The sequence below is a fragment of the Mya arenaria genome, chromosome 5, assembly GCF_026914265.1.
Source record: "Mya arenaria isolate MELC-2E11 chromosome 5, ASM2691426v1".
NCBI lineage: Eukaryota > Metazoa > Mollusca > Bivalvia > Myida > Myidae > Mya > Mya arenaria.
Genome location: NC_069126.1, coordinates 31,940,954 through 31,963,050, shown reverse-complemented (window position 1 = coordinate 31,963,050; position 22,097 = coordinate 31,940,954). Strand labels below are relative to the sequence as shown.

At 34.6% G+C, this 22,097-nt stretch overlaps 1 long non-coding RNA gene across 1 annotated transcript in view; it reads left to right on the top strand.

The window, feature by feature from the left end:
- Positions 1–13,038, top strand: part of LOC128233380 (uncharacterized) — a 31,238-nt gene extending 18,200 nt beyond the window's left edge. The window contains exon 3 of the long non-coding RNA XR_008260666.1: positions 12,487–13,038. This is a non-coding gene — a long non-coding RNA (uncharacterized LOC128233380). The remainder of the gene's footprint in view (positions 1–12,486) is intronic.
- The last annotated feature ends 9,059 nt before the right edge of the window (positions 13,039–22,097 follow it).

Sequence of the window (22,097 nt, the reverse complement as noted above, 5' to 3'; positions counted from 1 at the left end):
GATATGACCTTTAAATTGAACACCCAATGTTGAATTCATTGTTTCATGTCGGCACAATTTTATTTGTGTACAGATATAACTATAACTATGAGCGATATTTTGGCGCTTTTTAACTGAGAATTCTTGGCCACGTAGCCAACAATTGAAAACTCCTATATAGAGACGCTATAACTTTGTTAATGTTTGGCAAAAAGGCGCGTTATAACATAAAGCAAGTATACACTATGAAATGATCGAATCCTCAATATTTGCGACATCCACTCCATAATTTCTTAAAGATGCACTCTTATTCCCACATAAGATTTACCACAATTGTTTAAAATCCCCAAAAGGATGAATAAATGTCAAAACAATGGTTCTTATGATTTAATTTAAAAGAAATGTGCACAAAACACTGTATTTCTACGTTATTAGACGATAGTAGATCATAGTAAATCTTTTAGCATTCACCAATCATTTATTCATTTTGCGTTTTCAGCTATCAAATACACGGTTACAATCTTGTTTTCAGTAGTCAATATTTTCCATAAATGCATTATTTATTTAGTATTTAAAGGTTTATCACTCAAATGTTTGTTTGTTTTACTTGTGAATGTATTGATTTTGGATAAGAGTGTCATTTTAAAGCAGGGATGGAAAAGGGATGAGCATTCCTTCCTTTATGTGTGATAAGTAAAATCACACAAACATATACATATCTAAACATTTCGTTTCGGCATTACGCCTTCGTAAGATTGTTGACATTCCCTTTCGATCGTTTGTTCATTTTCCAACGGTGCTATTTGACGTGTTTGACGCTAACGAAATTCTGGACGTCGGAGACACCTAAAATACGTCTTTGTTACATTCTCTTAAGCTATTTTTCCGTTCATATTTTTATGTAATTTTAACCAGTGAATGAACTTATTGTGTGGGCCTGGAATGGTTCTAAATAAAGCTAAATGTATGTCTAATAGTTTTCCATGATTTGTTTTTACTGCTTTTCATACAAATAGCATCCAATATTTTGAATATTTTAGATTTGCTTGTATTTTAATGATGCAATCCTTTGCCAAAATTTCAGCGTTGCATCGTTCTACAAAATTCTGTCAAATTGGAATTTTGGCCAAGGATAATATTACACACGTGTAGAAGCAGAAAATAGCATAGTCTTTTAAAGGCTAAGACATATGATCATATCTTTTCTGTCTAAAAAATGTTATTTAGAAAATTACGTCACTTACTTGTTTGTTTACATCAGTTGTGATCCGTGGAGACCCATGTGTGAACCCCTTAAAAGTCACGTGATTCTTCACACTGGCATTAGTAAAGAATTATAAGGCATGAATTTTTTTGTATTAGAATCAATGAATCGATCATCATCATCAATGTTTTGGTGCATGCCGGATACATATATAAATGGTTGGCTAATAAAAATTGTTATCATAAAAGTTTTATTTCGCTTTAAATAGTTTTGTTGAAGGATATTTCGTTGCATTACTTATAATTCATTCAAATGTTTTGGAATTGTTAGCATATTTTCCTTCTTCGAAAAAACAACAACAGATAAAATACACTGAGGGCGTAGATAACCTAATTTTGGTAAAAAATACGAAATATGCATTCGTTTTTATTCGTCAAGTTTTTTTCATTAACATGATGTAAACTTCAAAAGAAATACCATACCTATCAAGGAACAATCTAATCATTTCAAAAACACATTTCTCAGAAGAAAGAAAAAACATGCTTTCAGATAAATAATATTGTTATGCTTTATTTTCCTCGTCTGACAAAACATGCATTTTCTGGAATACATTTTCAACTGTTTAACATAGAAAACATTAGGCAATTCCGACCAGAGAGCAACATAGAAACATTACATTGACCTCACGCGGATAACGAGATTTTTTACCACGCCAGTGTAGGTTAATACATATTTCTAGCCATTCTCATGTTATATTATTCATGTCCGCATAGCTAGAGGGATACGTTTGATAATCATTTATGCCAAAACGTCCCAGGAAGCTTTTTTGTTTTGAAATGCTTTACCGCGTTGTTGATAAAAAGAGAAAAACCGATTTACCACCGTGTAAACACATTATAGCTATACACATTTTCATAATGTGCGCGTCACATGCTAAAAGGTCTTAAGTTTCGTGTGTCAGCAATAGAGATGGCTTCATTGATAGGCATAGAACCAGTACATTTATAGAATAAATGTTAAATATATGCAGATTTTGTGAATTAATAATACTTAAATGGACGGCTAGATTTGTATGTTCTCTTTTTCAGTTTGCCTCATCGATTAAACAGTAGTTAAACAGTTTGCGTTTGAAAAAAAACTACCAGGGGCTGTATATGTTATCTTGTTTTCATGTTTATTTAAAATGTATGAATGCCATATGCATATGAGCCAGGCGCGTAGCCAGTGCCAATGTGGGATTACGGATATCAAAATTAGTTCATTGACAGACATCATATTAACCCCTTCTCGCCCTACCCCCTTCGGTTTTTATTTCAAATTTGGGGGTTTTGGTAAAACAAACACCTCGACCTGTCAAAATGTCATTACGCAACTGCGTATGTGCGTGCAGTCAGCTACGCACCTGTGGGCATACATCGATGAACTACATAAACATATGCATGTATATGCAAGAAAAGCATTCAATCGTTTTGCACAAAAAAGCATGTAATCAGTAAATAACGTATGTACAATATTATTATGGAAACGTATACTCTAAAGTACATATACTGATGTTGGAATCTTGTAGTCTTGTCGAATTGTCTTAAGTCGACTTGGTGATTTATTACATGACGGGTTGCCGACGTATGCCGATATCTCCACTTATTTACTGGATGTGTTGATATGTTGGTATGTTTTGTTGAAAAATCTGTATAACTTTACACGTCTTGTCGACGTCACAATAATGGTGTCGACATTGCCTGTTCAACTCGTTGTGTCGATAAAAAAGTAATCATAGCCATTTTATATGTGGACAAGTCGGCAAACTTTGGCGATATATAGTTTCATAGCTTTTCAACTCGACATCAAACAATATTACATGATCATAACACCAGAATAAATCCTACATTTTCGGCCAATGAAATTGCAGATAGGCAATCAGTAACTACTACGCTTAGTCATTAAAAATTTCAACTTTCGCGGGTGTTTAAAGATCCGCCCACTGCAACTCATACGATACACACTCCCTGTGTCCGATTTTGCGTTGACAATGTGTCGTCCAATGAGGTTGTATTATAAGGCAGTAAGATAACTTGGAGTAAACCATAAATGGTAAGGAATAGCTCGCTCGTAACTTTCGATCCGCCTGTTCTTAATCATTTTAATTTTACTTCACAAAATCTTACTATAACGTAGATACGATATACACTTCCATAATATACGTGGACACAACACGCTGGAAGTTTTAGATGATAACACACTAAGGAGCCAGTTGTTACCAATGCCATTTCAATGATTATAATTATTAATTATTATGTATTCATAAAAATACTAAATGTATAAGTTCTAAGGGCCTTATAAAATTGGTTGCTTATTTTCTTTACTTGAAAGTTGTTGGTATTAGTAATTAGTTCGACAAACTTCTGTACATTTGGACTGTTCCAATAATATGTACGTAACTATGTAATTGTTTGATTGAATGACTTTACAATGAGCATTCTAACAGAGAAAAGGAAATCATCTTCAAGAATACGACAAAGTTACTTGTGTTTATAGTTACTAATATAAGTACATTTTGTGTTTCAATTCGCAATTCGACATAAAAAAAGCCTACTTCTTTAATGTCGACTTACGAGCTAAGACAGCACATATCGCAATAGTTATGTCGACATATCTTGTTAATAAGTGAATAAGTCGACAATTCGAATATAACTCGCAAGTCGACATTTAACTAGACGAAATGCCTATATGATCACAACGTCTGTATATACGACACAAGTATAGTCTTCCCTATACATTTTAAACAATAAAGACTATATGATCACATCATGTGTATATATATATATACGATACTGGTATAGTCTTCTGAATAAACTAAATGTTCTGCTCTGTTCTGTTCTGTTCAAGTACATTTTAAACAATGAAGCCCATCTATCACTTTTAAAACATAAATTTTAAGAAATCTACCAATTAAAACTTGAACTTCTTAGAAATACGAATAGTGACTTGAGCATTTATTAGATCTCAACACAAGTTATAACATGTATATGTTATCTCCTAAATTTCACATAGATAGTTTTTTCGCTCTAAGTTTCTTTCTAAGTTAATAATGAGCACATATATATCATAAATATGAGAGTTCTATGTACACTCGAGAATTTATTTCTCACAGCCTCTCATAAATAAAACAACCATGCAACATTTATTGTATCAGCGATTCTTGATACAATAAAACGGCCAATAAAATTCAACTTAACTCTTGAAAATTGACACATTTTATGGCGCGGCTCGTAAAACACAGAATAAATATTAGGCAAAATCATACTGAAAATTACACACTCGTAAAAGCGGCGTAAACTTATCAAGAGAGAGCTACTGCTACTTTCTCATCTTAGATTTACAATCTGACTTAGACCAAGAAAATTTGATTGTTAGTTTCTCATGCATTTAAAAAAAAAATAGGAAGGGATTCAGGCATTTTGATTTTAATAATAAAAAAAAAATGGTGAAACCTTGAGCAATTGATGCAGTATTAAATTATATTAAAATGACACACATAACGGTTTTAAACAGAGTATTATATATTTTTAAACAAACAGGCTTAGGCCAAAAAGGTAAATGTAAGTTTCTCAGGCACTGGCTTTAAATGTGTTAAAATCACACGTATTAAAAGACGTTGAACACATTTTTATACTACATGTACAACCCCCTTGGCTCAAATTCCTTGTTGTCTCAAATTCCTCGTTGTCTCAAATTCCTCGTTGTCTCAAATTCCTCGTTGTCTCAAATTCCTCGTTGTCTGAAATTCCTCGTTGTCTCAAATTCCTCGTTGTCTCAAATTCCTCGTTGTCTCAAATTCCTCGTTGTCTCAAATTCTTCGTTGGCTCGAATTCTTTGTTTGCTCGAATTTTTCGTTGGTTCGTACTGGATGTGAAAATCCGATTGCTGTAAACTGACGGTTAGCATTCCCGCTTGGCTCGAATTTTCCAAGTCTCGAGGTATTTTCTCCGGTCCCTAGGAGTTGTCTTTCCTTTTTGTGAGACAAAAACGGACAAAAAAATAGAAGTGCCTGTGACACTAAAACTATTATGTTTGGCCGTATTTAACCATGATTTAAACATGTAAAACAAAGCAAAGGCACGCATACATATCTTTAGTCGTAAAAGAACCATAATATATATCAAGAAATGATTTAACCGGTAAAATAAACCGAAAGATAGCATATTGGAAGCGTAATATATACAAAAAAGTGACTTAACAGGTACAATAAACCAAAAGATAGCTTATAAGAACTGTGATATAACATGAAAGTGATTGAAGTAGGTAAAACAAAACACGATGATGATATAAGCTCTAAATATATGTTAACAATCGTACCATCTCAAAAACGCACGTATCCTACGATCCCTTTATCGAATTGTTATTTCTATGTAGTTTTGATGTCAATTTCGAAACAAAGGGTGTTTTAGGGCGTGTTTGTTTGTTAAAAAAACTAGTTTGGGTTTTATATCGGTTTCACGAACTGTGTAATTGTTTAAACAGTTTGAAAAACCATTTAAGTGTGTGTTTCACAAAGACCGAAACTGTTTTTTTTAACTATCGGAACTCACTCCGGATTCGGTTTCGTCGGTTCGTTCAATCCGAAAACTAGTTCACTTTGAAAAAAAAAAACAAAAACATGGCGGACAGTGAGCCAACACGTGTGTTAAAAGAGGCCCAATTCCATCTGCGTTAACGTTGTTTTGAAGAAATTCAGTTATGGCTACATTCAGAAGCTCCACCCTGTTGTTAAAACTGTTACACAAAGCCCTGAATTTTTAACTTCATGCAAAACTTTCGAACAGGTTTCCTAACCATCGAAATCCATGAAACCAAAACTGAATCTATTTTTCCCAACAAAGTGCCCTTAGAACATTATTGGTCAATTCAGGTGGAGTGTATTTGATATTGCAATTGAAACTTTCAGCTTAGTTCGTTACTTTCATTTACTTTTCACTGAAATTCCTGATCGTACGATATATGTTCATAAGATGGTCCTATACGTATTACTGTTTAAGTTATCCGGCCCAAAAATGTGTGAATTTTAGATGCCGGAAGACTCTTAATTATTTAATTATCATTTGAAAAGGGTATATGTGCAGGAAAACATCTTTACCATGTTTGTGTTTATATTTAATATGCCCTTGCTGTTTGTCCACCATGTTTGTATTTAATTCGAATGTATTTCCTGAGGTCCAAAAGACTTTGACATGGCGAGTTTTGACTGTAGTTGTTTTCGAAAATAAATAATTCGTCTGTATGCAGACCATACTTGTGTGATCAGGGGTGGGTTCAGAGTTTGATCTAGGTCCTAAATCAAACTGAAAAGTAAACACGGACGATTGTGGGTTTTTTTTGCGGGGGGGGGGGGCGGCACCCCATGCCACAGGATCCGCTGGAGAATCATTCTTAGTTCACGTTGATGCTGATGCTGCTGCTCATCATCATCATCACCAGCACCAGCCCTACCACCACCACCATCATCATCAGCAGCAGCAGCACCACCACCAGGCCCACCACCACCACCAACCATCATCAGCATCAGCAGCAGCATAATCAGCAGCAGCAGCAGAATCAGCGGCACCAACATCATCAATCTTATCCTCCTCCTCCTCCTCCTCCTCCTCCTCCTCCTAGTCATCATCATCATCATCGGCACCCCATGCCACGGGATCCGCTGGAGAATCATTCTCCAATGATAGTAAAAATTAGGAAAGCACCCAAGAGACTAAAACTTTTTCATACGCATAATAAATTGAAGCCGGTAGATGACATAACACTAATCGTATACCTGTTAATGAATGGAAATGTCAAACCTGTCACATTCTAGAAGACGAATTCCATTTCTTGTTAGAATGTTCATTGGAATAGACTAAAGTGCCAACGATTGTTGAATTTATTGCAAATACCAACACACATTCTTGTAGAAAATAAGCATTGTTTGTCCATTAGGCGTTTGAGTTTAGAATATCAAAATGTTATTTTTATTATCTTTCTATATTGTCTAATGAAGACATTGACAAAATTATCTCTTCACTGTGGTCATATTAAAGATGGTGTACGTTGAATTGTTTGGGAATTTCGTATATAATTTACTTATATTATTTTATTGAACATGTTCATTGGCCAATGGCATTGGTGCATTTTGAAGAAACAAAGAAACAATTCAATGGGCTGATTCTCAAAGGCACCCCTGAAAGCTTCCGACGGACCTTTTCTAATATATCAATTTAAAGAAACATATGGACCGCAAAATACAGAAAACGGTAGATTCGAAACCGGACACCGGATAATACACTTAGTCACTTTTCGCGCAAAGTGTAAAATTAGGATTCACCGGTACTTGAATGAAAACTGTTGGAACCGAGTTCCCATGCCAAATCAGAAATACTGAGAAGTAGACAGGGGCGTAGCTAGTCCACTATTAATGTGGATTCATATTAAATTGTGCTATTTTTTTCGGTAGCATGCCCCCTCGGGAAATTTTGAAAACCATGGTCAATCTGGTGCATTCTAAGCGTTCTGAGGTGCTTTATTTAGTACTGGAAAATGGGCAGATTTAGTCATGTACGCATACTGTAACTTTGGCTGATTTTTTTGTCATCATCATGTGGATTCAGCCGCGTACTCGCGTATAGGCAGCTACGCACCTCATCTTTTAGAGTCAAGAACAAACCAAATTCTTGGCATGCAAAGTTTGAAACCGCTCCAAGAGTTTCAAAGAGCCGCGATCTGTTAAACGAAACCAACTAATGCCAGAATTCACGCTGACTTTGGATGTAAACCTGATGTTTAAATATCATAATAGAACAATAAAACTGATTTACCGACATTCTTTCTGCTGCTTGCGATTTCTATCAAACACGGTTTCAATAAAATCAAGACGAGAGCGATAACTATTTCAAAAAGCTGGTTTAATCTAACAAGATTCGTATGAATAATAACACAGTTTTTAATAGTTCAGCGCAATGATTATTCTAGAGAATTATAAGAAAAGTAAGTCAGTTTTTATTATGAATCAAACATTACTTAAAGCTTCTGACTTAAGAGAACCCATAAAATATGTTTACTTAGTATCTTATGTTTGAAGATCCCTGACAAATTAAAATATATTGACAAGAAAATGACGATGTTAGTATCAAATATATACATTTCAATTATTGTTTTAATTATTTTGCCACGTTTTCCACTCCTATTTGATGATATTATCAACTCACCATTAAAATCAGACAACATCCTGAGCAGAAAGAACATGATCGTAATCAATCGCCAGTGTGTTATTCTGGTACTAGAATTTCAAGTTGATGCTGATGCTGCTGTTTATCATCATCACCAGCACCAGCCCCACCACCACCATCATCATCATAATCTTCAGCAGCAGCAGCAGCAGCAGAATCAGCAGCAGCAACATCATCATCAACCTTATCCTCCTCCTCCTCCTCCATCATCATCATTATCATCATCATCATCATCATCATCATCATCATCATCATCATCATCATAATCATCATCATCATCATCATCATCATCATCATCATCATCATCATCATTATTAACAGAAGCAGCAGCAGCAGCAGCAGCAGCAGCAGCAGCAGTAACAACACCAACATACACACCAGCAGGAACAGCAGCAACAGCTGCAGCAACATCATCATCATCTTCATCATCACCAGCACCAGGTTCAGCACCGGCACCACCATCATCATCATCATCATCATCATCATCATCATCATCATCATCCAATTGTTTGCTGATTGCGGCCAATAAAAAAAACATCATGTAATACTTCATAAATACAGTCAGAGCTACTAACTGAAAGGATTATCGTTTTGCGTGCAATTTATCAATCGTCTCTTGTTAAAGCCCTTAACAACATGTAATTTTCACAATCAACCAGTTGTCAATAAAGACATTCTAACCCACATAAATTGTCAGCAAAAACGGATCAGCATACCTTCAAACACGTCGCTTACATTTGCCAAAAAAACTCATTCTTTTCATTAATGACACGTCGGGGGCAAAACCATGACCTTTCGCACCTCCGAGAAGCGATATCTCCCCTGATATGGTATCATGCTCTTTGCAGACAGCCGTATCATCTACACTGTCGTTTTGTGCATGGCCAAAAACCATTGCAACCCTTCATTCGATCAACCTGCTCGATTTTGAGTCACTCTTTTGTCGGCTCTTTTTTAAAGACAGTCTTTAACCGAAGATTCAATGTGTCTGTGATCTTTATTTCAACAAAAATCAGATTACGGTTTGATTTCAAAGATAATTGTCTATTTTGTTGAGTTCTTTAGTCTTCTTCTTGTGTCGTAACTATCTATTCGGGACTAAAAGAGGTTTATCATAAAGTTTTGACATGTGAACCGTTGACCCTATGACATGACAATTGTTCAGCCGTCAAAACAATTTAGGAATAGCTGATAATTGTGCGTATTTTTTTCTTGACTCGCGTGAGTCCTTTTCGGTGCTCCTTGGTCTGCTATGTCTGTACATGCAAATACAATTTCACGATTTGCATGAAAAGAAAATCGTTCAAACGTATTAGGAAAGTTGTAATAAGTACAAAAATGACACACTTTTAATTAGTTCAAGATTTTTTTCCTTCTCGTTAGGCTGTGGAGTGGTTTCTTTTAGTTTGATCTTGTCTATAAGCAATACCTAATATTCTCCGTTCGAAGTTTATTTATCTATTTGCCCTATTCGTTCTTCCCGTGTGTGATTTCTGTTTTATGTATTTCTTTATTTCGTTACCTTTCTCGTCTGTAAGTCTTTGATTGTTTGCAGATATACAGTCGAACCCCGATGGCTCGAACTCCCAGGGACCGGCAAAAATACATCGAGCCTCGAAAAAAATCGAGCCTAGCGGGAATGCTCATCTTCGGTATAAAAAGAAATCGGTCCTTTACATCGAGTTTGAGCCAACGAGTAATTCGAGCCAATCGAGTTCGAACCAACCAAGCCGTTCCGAGATATCAAACACATGAATTTCGTCAACAAAACATAACTTGTTTTAAAAAGAAATGATGGGCCTAAAATTAAATATTATAAAATTACATGGTTCTAGTATAAGCATTCACCATTCGGAACTCCTCGGTCATTTTCCATCGAAAACAACATCGAATGTATGCCGGTACATCAACAGAAGTTGTTCATAAACTTTTATATAATAGTGAGCCAATTGTTCAGAATTTTGTTAAAGTTAACAACGTGATTAGCGACATCGTTGTTAACTTTTAAACGTTAAATATTTTATGATATGTTCACATATTTGAATATAAACAACTACAGCTGAACAATTTGTCATTTATTTTGTTAGAAATGCTGCAGATCACAACTGTATACACTAAACTCCCCGAGCAGCAGCGATATGAAAGTTAACAACGATGATGTTTTAAGCGTTGTTAACTTATAAAGTTCTGAACAATCGGCCCATTATTAACTAATTGCAGCGTTTTAACGTGTATTGTGTATTACTAAGTCTAAATTGATTGCCATTAAAGTGTATTATCTCATAAATAATCATGATTCCCAAGAATAAAGTCATTACGTATAACTGCTAAATTAAAATTACTACTTGCAGCGTAGTTAAATGTCAAGGTTTCTGACATTGTAATCCGTCCATACACATCCGAGGTTGTTTTCGATGGGAAATGGCCGATGAGTTCCGAATAAAACATTCAACTTTTTAATGTCAAGATGACTTTATTCGTTGACATTTTCATGATCAAGAAAGTAAAGATAAAATGGAAATGAAATGCCAAAGATGTGCCTTGCATACGGAAATGTTACCGAATGACCGATATATACTTAACACGAAATCAGACTTCGGTGCACGTAGGCGCTTTCATACGTCATTCAAATAAACTGGAACAAAGCCGTTACGTTTTTGTTTATGTACCAGTCAATTGTAACCACGCCCCCTCCCAGGTCCGGGGAATAGAGGGGACTTTGACTTTTGGTCCAGCCAAGCCCGGGCGAAATCCCCGTCCTGCGGAGACAAGCTGCTGGTAACCCCCCGCCAAATGCTCCCGCACCCCAGGGACTCTAGGTAAGGCCCATTCCCCGCTATATTTGGCGCGAAGACAAAACCACGGCCCATTTCCCCGGCTATCCCTGGGGTACACCCGGACCTGGGTGGAGGGGGGGGGGGGCGTGGTTACAATTGACTGGTGCATAAATACCTATGGTTACAATGTATTTATTGCGTATTTACTAATTAAACAAAAGCCTTTTCCGGTGAAATTATTCAGTTGTGATTTATGGAAATTTAAGTCAAACTGTTTTTATTGTTACAGGAAATAATTTTCTAATCGTTATACTGCAGACTTATTTTATTCGGTGTTTGCTCTTTACTTTCAATATTTCTTTATATTCTGCGTCCTGTTTCGTCATCGATTTGCCTTTAAATTGGTTTCGATTTCCAGGTTCAATCTATTTTTGTTCCGTCTGTGTTATTCCTTGCATGCAAATTGTCGTTCCAAAAGTAAACACACGACGTCACCACCACCTCCACCACCACCAACAACAACAACAACAACTACTATCTTAGAGAATTATATACCTTTTCTAGTTCCGTCTGTGATTATTTCCTAGCAAATTGTCGTCCCAAAATCACGGTATCATCATCAGCAGCAGCAGCAGTAACAGCATCATCATCTTTATCATCATCATCATCATCATCATCATCATCATCATCATCATCATCATCATCATCATCATCATCATCATCAACAACAACAACAATAACTAAAACAACTACAAACTTAGGGAATTATAGATGTTTTCTAGTACCGTATGTGATTCTTTCCTTGCACGCAAATTGTCGCCCCAAAATCAAACACACGACATCAACAACAACAACAGCCACAACAACGACAACAACACAAGACCACCACCAACAACAACAACAACACTAACTACAAACTTAAAAGACTTATAGAGAACTAAAGGAAATTAAAATAGAACGTTTCTTTAGAACGAATTACGGTTACGTTTTACGAGCAACAAATTCGTTGACGCTTTCATTATTAGGAATGCGACTGAAATGGCAAATGTATGCTTTGCATACGGAAATGTTACAAAATGACCGATATGTACTTATTACCGTATCAGACTAAGGAGCACGTGGGCGCTTGCATACGTCACTCAAAATCTGGGACGATGCGTTACGTTTTTAAATATCAAAGGTTACGTCATTAGCATCAATTTACAATAAAGAAAACTATTATAGTTATATGGCTTTTAAAGGAATTTGCGCATTTTTTTTTCTTTTTCAGGTGACGTCAATTGACCAGTAAACACCGGACGGAAGGAACGGAAAGGCACAGAGACACTCTCAATTATACATAAGGACGTACAGACATATCATAAACACGAAGAAGAACACAGACTGAACTTATGTGAGTCCGACGCTCTGGTGAACACTCAACGAAAGTTTTAATGTTATGCACTCAGTGAATATTTGAAATATGCTAGTCCATGATATCGTTGATTCAAAGTTGTGTATACAATGTTTCTTATTTGTACATACATTTGGAAGGGACCATCTACTCAAGGAATTTATTGACTCAAATTCTATTCAGGCCGTCTATGCATCTTACTAGCACTAGCCACAATACTAACAACATATTAAAATCACAGCCGTTTAAGACTTAGTGCGAAGATTTCGGCAATCCAAGAAAAGGGGTGGGGGTTAAAGAATGTTGTGGATGCACTGCTTTGAAATATGATTTAGTAAAATTGTTTGATTGTTGAATCCCTGACCCTATCAGATATGCGTTGTCAATATGTTTGACGTAATGGTTTTGGACTCTAATAAATTTGAATAATTCCAGAATTATGATTACCTTTTTCATTCCTCGGAATTGTGTGTAAAATCTATACGCTACTTTGCACAAGCGTGTTAAAGTAATAGACTACGTTGCACTGGCGTGTACATTTAATGGATTATGTCGCACTGGTGTGTACATTTCATGGGCTACGTCGCACTGGCGTGTATATTTCATGGGCTACGTCGCACTGGCGTGTACATTTCATGGGCTACGTCGCACTGGCGTGTACATTTCATGGGCTTCGTCGCACTGACGTGTACATTTCATGAGCTACGTCGCACTAGTGTGTACAATGCATGGGCGTCAATGCACTGGCGTGTAGGCTACGTCGCACTTGCGTCTAAATATGTAGGACCGAACGGTTTGTTTTTGTTTCTAGCATATCCCAAATATGTAAATTGTCATAACTGCACTCAATGAACGATTGCTTAAGGAACGTCGGTAAAAATTTGACCCATGAAACAACCGTGTAAAACTAATTTGTTTAAAGTGTCAAATTATACATAGACATAATGCCGGAGTAGTCTATGATTTCAATATGGTTCGTGTTTAAACCGATCTATAGCTAGTCTTTCATGTTGGAATTAATTATTCAGGGGGCTGTCAGCGCTTCGGGCCCAATATACCGGAAAGAGAGTCGTTGAACCCCGACACAATTACTGGTGTCGAAATAATTGAATCTTACACTGATAGACAAAACATGATATTGACACTACTTTAAAAGGGTTTTTGTGATGTCTGCATATTTTTAAGTTTTTTTGCACCATGTTATGGCGTGGTGCAGATCAACTCAAGTTAACTCAATAGTAAAATTAAATTAGTTTTGTTTTGAGACAAGTTTGAATAGGCTGAAAATAGTGTGTTGATTATCTGAATTTCGGTTTTGTATTCGTTTATACGGTTTGTGTTTATGTTATCATAATATTCGATGTAATAGTTAGATCATATTAGGTAAACTATAAATGATTTAGAGGGCGGGGCGAGCGAAGCGCACGAGCCCTTTCTCATTCTTTAAGAATATTAATTTTATTTATAACAAGATTGTTACCGTGTATTTCATAGCTGAAATTGCCCAAATATTAAATAACTGGTGGGTCCTAAAAGATAAACAGTTATTAACTATCGTCTCATAAGGTAGAAATACCGTGTTTTCTGCACATTTCTTTCAAATCAAACACGGCATCCTTCATACATTCTCAATCAACAGAGGTTTGATACGCATAGCATCATCTCTCTGGTGTACGAGAATGCCTTCAAAAGAACCATTGTTTTTATCTTTTAAGGTAAATTGAAATTAAAATAATTGATTTAATGGTGGTATTTCTTATTTGGGAGTGAGCATGCCCTTTAAGAAGGGCGGGGCGGGGAAGAGACTTTTCTTATTCTTTAAGGCTTTACTAAATATGTTCTAAATGTCTTAGAATATAACCTGTGTTCTGCATGCGGGTAACCAAATTATGACGTCATGCGGGTAACCAAATTATGACGTCATTTCTCTGAGGATGTAAAACTGTATGTGGTACTTACAGAAGCCTAATGGGCGATTTTTATTTGCTGTAATCTAATTGGTGTAAATGAAACATATTACGTGCGAAGTTTTTTAGACAATAGCGTCTCTAGATAAAAAAGTCAGCGTTTTCGATATTTAAAAAAGATATCAAAGGACTTCTTTAAATATCTGATAATAATAAACATATTTTGTTTTTTTTAATTGCCCGTTATACATTCTTTTTTAGGACATTAGTGATTTTAAATATTTTTTCAGGCCGTAAAGGTTTATTTAGTATTAAAATAGGCAACAATAATTTATATTCATTGTTAAATAGCGGTGAACTTCTTTATGTTACATCTATTGTAGTTTTGTTTAAAATTATACTAAATTATTTCCCGCTTAAAGACAGTCGATTCGCCCTAAATCACAAAATATGCGACCTATAAATTTCCCCCACCATAAAATGGTCAAATAAATTATTAGCCGAAACCAACGCATCTTATTAGCTTCTGATTTACATTCGTAAAAAGACAATAAATTCCGCTAGGGAACGTTTGTTTAATTTATTGAACAGTTAATACACAATAAAAAATCACATTTGTAGTATTACGGTGAAACGTCGACTATTTGTACCATAAAAGTTTTATCTCCAAGCAAAATCTTGCTCTGAAATTTCTTGTTGATTAAAATCAAGATTAAATGAAAATCAATGAAGATTTTAAGGGTAAAATAAATTATGATATTCGTTAGAAACACTCCCATTACGTCACTTAAATGTTGATAATCATTCGTTAATGTTCTATTTTATTCTATAAAGACGCGTATCAAATATCAATCAACGCTGATATGTTCACCGTGAAAAATAATGTCTAAATTTCAAGCGAATATGAAGTGAAATTTTCAAAGATTCAAAGCTAAAATTATATGCATTATGATTTATGATTACTTCTTCTTTTTTATATTTATTCGAAATTAATTTTTCACAAAAAAAATAACGTTTTAAAGATACAGAAATGCCAAAATAATCATAAAAACAAGTTTAATTTAAATTTTGTTCATGAAAATTATGGTGCTGCTGTCAATTGTGTTGCTGTTGTTGTTATTATTATTATAAATATTATTATTATTATTTTTTATTTTGTTATTATTATCATTATATCTATATTCATTATTATTATTGTTATTATCATTATTGTTGCTGTTATTATTATTATTATTATTATTATTATTATTATTATTATTATAATTATTATTATTATTATTATTATTATTATTATTATTATTATTATCATTATCATTATTTTTATCATTTTCATATTGATTATTTGAATTATTATTATTATTATTATAATCATTATTATTAGTATCATTATTATTATTGTTTTTATTATAATAATTATTATTATTATTATTATTATTATTATTATTATTATTATTATTATTATTATTATTATTATTATTATAATTATATTTATTATAATTATGCAGTTATTGTAATTTTTATTGTAATTGTTATAATAACTTATACATGTTAGTTAATATGACTTCAAACTTTACAATTACAAGAAATTGTAATTGTAAAGTTGGCAGAATCACGGACCAATGGCAGAGTTTTATGTAGTTTGGGATTAATTAAAATTAGAATTCTTTTATAAGAATGTATAACTTAAAATGTTTGATATGATAATACAACATTCATTCATGTAGAAATTTACAAAGCAACCCATTTTTTGTGTTTATCTTTCAAACTACAGGTTAAAAACATGACTTTGTTCACATGCAAAAACTAAGAAAGTTCATAGTTTATATATTTTTCCGATCGTGTTTAGAGCTTTTTATTGAACTTTTATCGAACACTTCATTGATTTTTGGCGGCGTCCTTTGATGTTTTAAAACGATCGTGGCTGTTCAATGAAAACAATTATAAAAAGATAAGCAAAAGTCATTTATAATAAGTTGAATCTGTTTTGTAATTGCTTTTTAACAAAGGTCTATTCTAACACATCGGATATGTGACTTATTTCAAACGGAAATACGCGTTAAACGGAAAAGTGGAAAGTTGTGTTAATCAGAACAGCTCCTTCGAACGAAATGAACAATGTGTTTTATTCATTCATGTATTCATTAAGTCATTCCATTGAAGATTCCAATCTAAAGCCAGCTATTTTATAATCGGAATCGAAAGATGTAAGGGTGTTTTAGGTTTTTTTCATACCATTTTAAATTTTCTTCTTTGTAGAAAAAAGCCAGTGTCACTATTTTTGAAATTTACGATCTTTCACTTCTATAACTTGACAAGAAAATATTAATTTCGCTCAATGATTTGCCCGCTATAAAGTTGTTAGTTACATCAATTCGACAGCTCTTATATAAGAAAAAGTTGAAAATAGCCCCTTCCAGGCGATAAAAATTCTCTTAATGGCCATTAAAATCGCGTGGCCGTTTACTGTGCCCGAGTTTTCGTGAATAAGACGGACATAACATATCATCTGTCTTCAGACGGTAGTCAGAAAGGTAGAAATTTGTAAGGTTAAAACATTAATTAACTTTTAAACATTTGACAGGTAAACAAACAGCTGAACCTATACAAACACTGGGCATGCGTAAGAAAAAGGAGTTTCTTAATTAATTAAGACGTAACCGCCTTAAAATTGGCACAATTAAGAAAACAACCAACATTTTAGCGCTACTATAATTTTGATAATTATTGAACGATGCCAAAAAAGCCTTAGGTACTGTTTGCCATAATCAAATGTTACTATTAAAAGTAATTTAGTAGAAAGGCAAAATATTTTTATTAGTGATGTTTTAACCTTTATTGATAACATGACAATTTATCCTACAAATATCATATATCAACTTGAATAACGTGAGGATTTAGGAAATTTATCATTTCGAAACTTTTTATTTCACAAGGACTGTTAAACAAGTTATGCTATTATTATATCATTGTAGTACAAATCATTTTATTCCCTCTCGTTTGCATGATGTAACGCGAAAGTGGTGTTGCGCGTCTTGTGTTGTGTTGTGGGGGAGGAGGTAGGGCGCAGTAACCCCGGGGGAAAACCCAACTACCACAAATCAAATGAAATCGTTATTGTTTCTCTCATTTTCTGGCCTCTTAATATAAATACTCTTTCCAAGCATAAACAAAATTTCATCAATGTCAACACAGGACAACTGTTATTAGTATTTATTTACAATAAAATAATACGCGTTATGTATCGTGTCACGTTTTGTTTCTAAACCGCCACAATGTAAATTAATGTCAAAGTATTAATTATCAGCAAAATCAATTAGGATATTTCAAATTAGTGGTCAACACTATATCTTGTTCAGTGAGAAGGTTTTGCAATACATTTATTTCAGTAACATTCAGCCGTTATTAATTTTAATAAGGTGAAACAGTGGCTGGCCCAGTCAGTGGGTAGTTGACAAAATATAATGAAGACCACTACATAAAATAAAATTTGATAGTCTATGTTCTTACTTTAAATGAATGGTTAGGCCATTGCATCGCCTCAATTTTTTTTTCGAGTTCATACTAGCTATCTTTAACGATTACTCAATATCTCATTATATTTTTATATGGTTTGAATCAAATAATAATATTTATCTTTAATGATTAGAAAACTATCATGATATTATTTGTTTTAATTTATTTAAGAGAATGATAAATGTTTCCACGTCTCATTGTCAGCATATAAAATGATCTGCAAACACTTGGCCATCTAGGAAGGTAAATAATTAAAAAGAAATGGTAACTGCGCATCTGCATCTAGAAGAAATATAGGCTGACAAAATTGTTGGACAGTGTTATATTATATAAACATCTGTGGCATTGAATCCATTAATAATTGTGTCTAGCTAAGAAATTATGACAAATTAGAAATACGTTCTAAAAATGTACAACCTTTGAAAGAAATGACCTTAGCTGGGTTAAATTTTAACAAATTAAACGTTCATTTTTTTTATAAAGTATGAATCAAACGTTACTTGGCCCTGTGAGCAATAAACATTTATCATACCCCAGCTTGGCCGTTGGTACGGGAGCTGCTTAAGGCGACTATTAATTAATTGCTCGATTTTCATCCTCGCACCCCCCCCCCCCTCTTTTACCGCCGCCCCTTAAATTTTATTGACGCAAACTAAAATGTTGAATTAGGGTCTGTATTTGAGTATCGGTCCGGTACGGGAACGGCGTTTATTCATACCTATTGTGTCGATGTATAACATTCACATTTAAAACAGGAAAATTCTTACGATTATGTTCGTGGTTCATCAAGAATCACATGCATACGGTTCCTTATGCATTAAGAAAGAGCATGAACTCAATACTAAAATAGCCATATGAGGAAAATAAAAAAAAAAATATATAAAAAATAAAATGCCACCCCCTCCGCCCTCTTTTTAAAAAAAAAAAAAAAAAAAAACATGGATGAAAATCTAGCTATTGATTTATATTGGCCTTACAGCAAAAACAAACGACGATCTTCTATAGCTTTTCGCTCGAAAGGGGGCATAACTCAACATTTATTGACATAGGAGTTACGGGCCCTGCTTTACATGTGTGTATTGTATCCGACAATCATTGTACCAGATTTCATTTGAATACCTTAAGGACAAACTCTCACAGATTGACAATTTTGACATATTTTTTGTTTTTATTCTTTGTCTCAGAGTCAGATGATTTTGGCATCTAACAATCCCTTCAATTCAATCAATCAATTCATAAGATAACTCACATTAGAACATATCTCATTGTTCGTTAAAGTGCCAAATAATTCCGTTTTCTTTCAGCGTTAGTGATCTTTTGTCAATAGTCTTATGTCAACGGATTTCAGACATTTACGCAGAAAATGCTCATTCCAAAACAAAATTAAAAAACGGTTGTCAAAACGTCCATCTGTTAGAGAGCAGCTTTAAGACCCCAATGTTTATAAGTATCTCCTATAGCCCCAGTACCACCAACCTCCCGGACTGCCGGGATGGCCATGGATGGTTCGGAATACCAACCCGGCAATTTTGAACAGTTTTAAAGTTCTTTTGCTTATCCTGAACCGTCCAGGACTATCCGGGGGGATTTTTTATTCAGGGTAGTCCGAACAATCCGTGTAGCGATCGTGTGGACCCCGGGAAGGTCCGTAGTGGCACCGTGTTGATCCTGGGCGCCAGCTAGTCGTGTTGGATACCGATCTACCCGGTCGTTCCAGTTTGGGTCCGGAACAGTCCGTAGCTAATCCTGGATAGTCCGGGACGGTCAGTGATGTCATTCGTGTTGATACCGTATTGGTTCGGGACGATCCGGGACGGTCCGTGGCGCTGCCGTGGTGAAACCGGGGCATTCCGTGTTGGCTCCGTGTGGTACCGGGTTGGGCCAGGACTAGCTATTTACAGCCCCATGGCTATTTCAAGGCATTATGGTGTAGTTTTCGTTTTGCGAAAGACAGAACTGCGTAAGGTATCCGACCAACAAATATTGAATTTTTATGCCTGATGCTAACATATACCTTTTAAAAAAATCAGAATCATATGGGATCGCCGGCATCATTATTTAGCATTAAGGTTAATGTTGCTATCAGAGAACTACTTGTAGTATATAGCTTACATGTGGAGCGAATTCCTTACTACTTGTTCATTTGGTATAGGCAGATCTAGGATCATCTATCGGGTGGCCATTGCGTCAAGTTCATCACCGGTGGCCGTTACTGCCGCTCAATTGAGCGCCGAGGGTCTGCGGCCGGGCGCCGCAACACCTCCAAAGGCTACATACATCTTTGGGCGGAGCAGTGGCCACCATTTAGCAACCATCTATTGTGATGTGAAAGGTTGAGCTATTCTACCATAAGAGGATCGTTGCTAAATGCAAACCGCAACGGAAATTGGTTAAAAGGGCCAAATTGGGCAAACATAATTTAATTTGAAACAGACATCGAAAGAATGTTCGGCCTTTTAGAAGATGCTCTTTTTGTTAATTCTCGTAATGGCCCTTTATCACATATTTGGAATGCTTAGTTAACTCACGACTTGTTTATACAATATGATGTTTTTTAGTTGAATTGTAATTAGTACTAGTACTAGTAGTAGCAGTAGCAGGAGCAGCAGCAGCAGCAGCAGTTTAATAATAATAATAATAATAATAATAATAATAATAATAATAATAATAATAATAATCATCATCATTATCCACAATGACTTTACCAATTTCTTGTTCATGTATACTTAATAAGAATAAGTGTTATGTATAGATATGTTCAGATATAACATATATATTCCATCACCTTTTCCAAAGTTATGTCTTGCATTTAAGTAACAGTCTACTATCTCATTTCAATATGAATTAGCAAATTTCAAAATTATAATTTTATGTCTGTTATATTTCAATATTCATCTTTAAGCTGAGTTTTTGTTAAATTTGTACATTTTATTACTGGTGACTTATACGCCCATAAGTCCAGATGATAACTGATTGATTTTTTACATTTTGAGATTTTCTAATCAGTATTATACATGCAACTATAAAATAATAAACTACCTACCTACTTATATACTTATAAGAATCAGTTTAGTTGTTAGAAACGAGCTGCCTTCAATTTACGCGCGCAATAAATTGTATTATATTTTATTACAAAATCAAATTTAATAATTTTATGCAAAAATGTTTGAACAATTATTCTATTGCACATTCCACAAGATAATGTTATATTAGGAACGGTTATTAAAAAGTGCATTTAGTACCTTACCAGTAAATCACTGATAAAAAGCGCAGATAGGAGCAACTCATTTTAAGTACTTCAAAAACCTTTCAAATCTAGTGTAGAATGTCCTTGTATTTTAATAAATTATAGCAAGCATACCTAAATCAATAATAAGCAAAATGAGATGGGAAACTTGTAGTATATAACTCGTCCTTTCTTGTAAACACTTCAGTATATCGAAGGTAGTCTCCCTTGGACCTTGTTTGACATATACTTCATGTTTCAATAGTACAAATGTAGTTAGACCCCAAAACGAGTGAACTAGTACAATAGTTTTAAAAGGAACCCAAGATAATTGGTTTAGATACATGAAATATACCCGGGACCATTTTTTTTATATCGGATTCTTACACTTTAATATGTTTATGCATACATGATGCGTACATGTCTAAATACAGCTATTTAGTGGCTACACAATCCTCAATATATATGATGCGTACGTACAAAATAATAATATATCGTTACAATATTACTATTATTTCAATTTATAAAATTTAAAAAAAACTAATTTTCATTTAAAACTTTTTTTAGCGTAGCCGTATTAAGGGTGCTTTAAAACAACGATTTGGCCTAGCGGTTGCAGAGGACGATTGAATGACACAGGGCCATCTGAACTTAGGATATAACCCAGGCCAAAAGATCTTGCTTCAGGGATTCATTTCTAGTAAAGGTCTTTCATGCAAAATCTCACTGTTGGCTGATTGGCGTTTCTAAGCCGTCGGCTATTCCATTCGCGGATACATACGCCAACGGAAACCAAAAGGTGTTTCGTGACTGGTGTTTGGGGAGATATCCCAGGCCATCGC